This window comes from Schistocerca cancellata, chromosome 11 (assembly GCF_023864275.1).
Source record: "Schistocerca cancellata isolate TAMUIC-IGC-003103 chromosome 11, iqSchCanc2.1, whole genome shotgun sequence".
Classification (NCBI taxonomy): Eukaryota; Metazoa; Arthropoda; class Insecta; order Orthoptera; family Acrididae; genus Schistocerca; species Schistocerca cancellata.
This window is the reverse complement of record NC_064636.1, coordinates 18,474,029-18,480,028: the sequence shown is the minus strand read 5'-3', so window position 1 is coordinate 18,480,028 and position 6,000 is coordinate 18,474,029. Positions and strand designations below refer to the sequence as shown.

The window sequence follows — 6,000 nt, the reverse complement described above, 5'->3', positions numbered from 1 at the left end:
CTGATAAGTATTTTCTGAGTAACTTTTGTACACTGTATAAATGTACATCCCAATTTTTTCTTTCACGAATGCAAGCCATAACTTCGGTACAAAGTACTTTTACAAACTCTTCACATTGTACACTACCATTGAGACCAAATTTTCTGTCAAATTTTGGTAAAATATGATTATAAAATCTCTGATTAATCCAAGGCTTTGGACGTGCCAGTTTAGGTTTGTGATACGGTTCACCGTCAATCAAGAAACGAGCATGTACTGTTGGTTTACCATGAGTTTGCTTGAGATCCGATTTTTTCTGGTGAAAAATACATTTACTTTCCTCCAGGCTCCTTCTCGTTTTAGTCTCTATTTTGCGCATGGCAGAAGGTGGATGTTTCTTCTTACTGCTTGATTTCACCATTGTTGAATGTGGTACATTGTCTGGATCAAATGTTAAATCTGATGACAGAGTGTTGTCACAAACACTATTATAACATTTCTTTCTTTCCTTACAGTTAGTTTCCTCACTCTCATGATCTGAAACTCTTGGCTGGTGAGCAATGGGGTTATCTGACTGATACGTTTGTTTTTCTTTATGAGTTACTTTTAACATGTTAGATGTTGCCTCTTGCTGAAGTGCAGCCAGAGTAGGTGGACACTGTTCTATAATCTCATCTTTATCCACAACGATCTTAGAAGATGTAATTTTTGGTTTGAACTTAGAGATTGTAAGAGAATAACTAGGTGACTCTACTGGCCTGCCAAATTCAGGTAACGTGTGACAATCATATTCAGAGGTACGTTTGAGGCCATGGAAGGCTTTTCTTTTAACTAATATATCAACTGAGTGGTTATAGTCCCCATCATTTGTTTGTCTACTACCTTCTAAGTTATGATTTTTGTATGAATCCCCCTGCATTCCTGAAAGCTCGAATGTGTGTGGTGACACTGGATCAATTTTCTTTCCAAGTACCTTCATTATAAATAAATTTGTGGCAGAAACTTCTACACTTTCCTTTGTATTAGCTGCCAATCCATTTTGGGCATAATTCTCATCCAAGGCAATATCACTGTGCTGTTTCTCAACAGTGGTCTCAGCACTTTTGTCATTATTTCCAACAGCTAATTCAGAGTAATTGGGCTGAAGATGTTTGTTTCTTTTACCAACAATTTTAGCAGATGCAGGAGCTTTCATAACATCCATTTCTGCAGAAATACTACCTGCAAATGTATTTTTTGCATAATTCTCATCCAAGGCAATATAATTGTTCTGCTTCTCAATATTTTTCTCAGCACTTTCATCATTATTTCCAACAACCAATTCAGAGTAATTAGGCTGAAGATTTTTTTTGTTTCTTTTGCCAATGATTTTAGCAGATGCAGGAGCTTTCAGAACACCCATTTCTGCAGAAATACTAGCTGCCAATGTATTTTCAGCATAATTCTCAGCCAAGGCAATATCATTGTTCTGCTTCTCAATATTTTGCTCAGCACTGCCATCATTATTTCCAACAACTGATTCAGAGTAATTGGGCTGAAAAAATTTTTTGTTTCTTTTGCCAACAATTTTGGCAAATGCAGGAGCTTTTCGAACATCCATTTCAGCAGAAATATCTTTATTCTGTTGCTCACTGGTACATGGGTCACCTACATTCGCCTGCATGTTCCGAACAGAATCCTCAACAACAGGATTCTCAACTACTGAGTCAAACATACCACGATTCAGATGTATCTGCTTAAAATTGTATCTGACATTTTTAGGTACTGGACCAATGCTACTAGCTGATCCTGAAGAAACATTTCCAGTTTTACTTTCTAATTCAGCTATAGGATCTACGTTATTGCTGGTACTCATCAACAAAGATTCATACGGATTTTTCCCATGAGGCCTTGGCACCTTCTTCCTCAATGCATTTCTTGGTCTCACGTTCAAAATAGAGTCTGCACTTGATTCAAATATTTTTGGTTGGTCACAACTCTTGGCGATTTCTGGATCTACATTAAGATTATCAGTCTTCTTCCAAGTATCTTTCATAAGTTGCTTCGTCTGATGTAAAACAGTAGGTGATGTTATATCATATAATTCCTGCTTTATTACTGCATATTTCTTCTTCTTCTTCTTCTTCTTGAGTTTATGTTCTGGTGTTTTATTTTTGGAAAAACTAGTATCTGATGATTCCATGCTATTACTCATCTCTCCTCCTCTTCTCGTCCGAGTATGGTGTTCGCTTATGTCAGGTGCGTCGTCATATATTTGTGGTTTTCTGCCACTTGTTCGTGGTTTCTTTTTCTTCCTTAAGTGTACGTCCGTATCAACATTGTAATCAATTGCATTATTTGAATTTGTTTGTTCCTCATTATTTGAATTTGAAAGTTGACCTCTCTTACAACTGCTTTTGAGCTGGTGACTATTATCTGATAAAGAGGATGAACCATCTGATCCAGGGGAAATTCTTGAAGTCTCCCTCATATGTGCCAAAAGATACTGACCAGAATTTGACATCTCAAGAAATTTCTCTGAACAGCATGCTGTTTCCTCAACTCTGGTTGTATTTGGGATGAAATTTTCTGTGACTGAACTGTCTTCCAAATGCTTCTTCCACATCTCCCTTGCTGAAAAAAAGTAAAGAGTTAACGTCACTATCTAATTTTACTACACCATAATAGAATTACGAGGGGCGTTTGAAAAGTCTGTGCAAAAACAAAAACTACTTACGTGTTTGGGGTAAACCTTTTTTATTTTTCGACATAGTCTCCTTTTAGACTTATACACTTTGTCCAATGCTGTTCTAATTTGTTGATCCCTTCTGAATAATACGAATTGTCCAAGTCTGCAAAATAGCTATTAGTTGCTGCAATCACCTCCTCGTTTGAATAAAATCTTTGTCCTATCAGCAATTTCTTCAAATTGAGGAACAAATAGTAGTCCAAGGGAGCCAAGTCTAAAGAATAGGGGGGATGTGACAAGAGTTGGAATCCTATTTCCATTAATTTTGCAACCACAACTGCTGAGGTGTGTGCTGGTGCATTGTCGTGATGGAAAAGGACTTTTTTGCGGTCCAATCGCCGGCGTTTTTCTTGCAGCTCGGTTTTCAAACAGTCCAATAATGATGAATAATAAGCACCTGTAATAGTTTTACCCTTTTCCAGATAGTTGATTATTCCTTGTGAACCCCAAAAGACAGTCACCATAACTTTTCTGGCTGAAGGAATGGTATTTGCCTTTTTTGGTGCAGATTCTCCCTTGGTAACAGATTGTTAAGTTTGTTGTTTGTTCACAGGAGTATAGTAATGTACCCATGTTTCATCGACAGTGACAAAACGACGCTTTAAGTCCTGCGAATTCTTCCTGAACAGCTGTAAACCATCCTTGCAACACTTCACATGATTCTGTTTTTGGTCAAGCATGAGCAATAGCAGAAGCCATCTTGTGCATAGCTTGCTTTCTCATGTCCAAATGTTTATGCAAACTATTATGTACCCGTTAATTCGAGATGCCCGCAGCACTAGCAATCTCGTGCACCATAACACTTATGTCATCCATCACCATATCATGGATTTTATCAATGATTTTTGGAGTCATAACCTCCACAGGGTGTCCAGAACATTCAGGATTACTTGTGCCCATATGGCCACACCGAAAATTTCGAAACCACTTATAAATTGTTCTAATCAAAGGTGTAAAGTCACCGTAATGTTTATCAAACTTTTCTTTAGTCTCCTGGGGCATTTTGCCTTTCATAAAGTAATGTTTAATCACCACACAATATTCTTTTATGTCCATTTTTTGACAATCACTCAACTTCCTTGATTCACGCAAATGCCAAACACAAAGAAATAGACCAATATGGCTGAAACCTGGAATGCGTTCTTTCCAAAGATGCTACTAACTAAACATGACTTCAATATGCGCCAGTGGTGCCATCTCTCGGACTTTGCACAGACTTCTCAAACAGGCCTCGTAGTACAAACTCACAAAGCAGATAAATTGTAAATACATATTATACAGGGCTATTACAAATGATTGAAGCGATTTCATAAATTCACTGTAGCTCCATTCATTGACATATGGTTACGACACACTACAGATATGTAGAAAAACTCAAAGTGTTCTCCGGCTGAAGCCGCACTTCAGGTTTCTGCCGCCAGAGCGCTCGAGAGCGCAGTGAGACAAAATGGCGACAGGAGCCGATAAAGCGTATGTCGTGCTTGAAATGCACTCACATCAGTCAGTCATAACAGTGCAACGACACTTCAGGACCAAGTTCAACAAAGATCCAACAACTGCTAACTCCATTCGGCGATGGTATGCGCAGTTTAAAGCTTCTGGATGCCTCTGTAAGGGGAAATCAATGGGTCGGCCTGCAGTGAGCGAAGAAACGGTTGAACGCGTGCGGGCAAGTTTCACGCATAGCCCGCGGAAGTCGACGAATAAAGCAAGCAGGGAGCTAAACATACCACAGGATGGTGCTCCACCGCACTTCCATCATGATGTTTGGCATTTCTTAAACAGCAGATTGGAAAACCGATGGATCGGTCATGGTGGAGATCATGATCAGCAATTCATGTCATGGCCTCCACGCTCTCCCGACTTAACCCCATGCGATTTCTTTCTGTGGGGTTATGTGAAAGATTCAGTGTTTAAACCTTCTCTACCAAGAAACGTGCCAGAACTGCGAGCTCGCATCAACGATGCTTTCGAACTCATTGATGGGGACATGCTGCGCGGAGTGTGGGAGGAACTTGATTATCAGCTTGATGTCTGCCGAATCACTAAAGGGGGACATATAGAACATTTGTGAATGCCTAAAAAAACTGAGTTTTTGCATGTGTGCAAAGCATTGTGAAAATATCTCAAATAATAAAGTTATTGTAGAGCTGTGAAATCGCTTCAATCACTTGTAATAACCCTGTATTGGTCAAACAGGCAGATCTGTGAAAACACGATATAAAGAACATCTATTAGGTAAAAAAGGAGCGAATATACACAACTCTACTTTTGCTGAACACCTCTTGATAGCCGGCCATACGCCTAAACAGTTAGAAGACACAGTTATCCTACACAGTCAAGTCAAAGGGCGTAGACAAGATCTGTGGGAAGAGTCAGAAATTTTTAAACATCTAGAGCTCAAAGACGGTAATATACTGAACGACCAGTTGAACCTTGCTTGTAGACAATTTTTCGAAGGCTTTAAACCTGTACTGTTTATGGTATAACATTAATGCTGGTAACCTCAGTGGTCTATTTTCTCAGGAAGCTATGATGCTCTTTCAAATCTTTAAGCTCACTACCCTTTATGTAATGTGGTTTTCTCACGATGTATGGCTGCCACTACATCGGCCCTTATGTGATTTTCTCTGGCTCTAAAACGTCGGCTTCCTGTGAATGTGTATTAACTGGATTGTGGACCAGCATTCGTAATTTTGTCTTAAGAGCCATTACTGTTAATTTTAAAGTTCTGACATATATACGGTGTGTGTGCTTCACTAATATTGTAATGCAATTTTTATATTCTGGCTGTATATGCCACTGTATGTAACTCTCGGCGTAAGCGCCACCTGCGTTTTTGATGTATAACTACGTTAATGATACCTAGGCTCCCATACTGTTATAACGGGAGTGTTAAACGCTTTCCTTCTTTTTATTGTTACTTTATCTAAGGACGCTATTAATACTGATAATTTACACATTGCCTTTGCCAATCGGCACATGGTTCGCGACATGAGTGCCACCTGCCCTGGCCGCAGTGTAACTACGCTGGCCGATTACACTCAGTCACTTGTGAGCTCTGCAACATCCATGTACTAATTTACTTTTACATGACAAACCATATTTTCAGGGCTATATTTGAATTTGGATAAATGGATCTATGCAGATATTTTTAAAAACGACGATGATACATCAGTCCATACTAATGTAAAATTGTAAGTTCCAGGCGTCCTTCTCATAGTTTTGTAATACAAGAGCTCTCTAATGTGTGTTAAACTCTATTCTTGACTTAAGTTTCATACCTTTTAATG

General features: G+C 38.9%; 1 long non-coding RNA gene across 1 annotated transcript in view; it reads right to left on the bottom strand.

Moving 5' to 3' along the window:
- Positions 1–2,102: 2,102 nt before the first annotated feature.
- Positions 2,103–6,000, bottom strand: part of LOC126108884 (uncharacterized) — a 53,887-nt gene continuing 49,989 nt past the window's right edge. The window contains exon 3 of the long non-coding RNA XR_007523646.1: positions 2,103–2,592. This is a non-coding gene — a long non-coding RNA (uncharacterized LOC126108884). The remainder of the gene's footprint in view (positions 2,593–6,000) is intronic.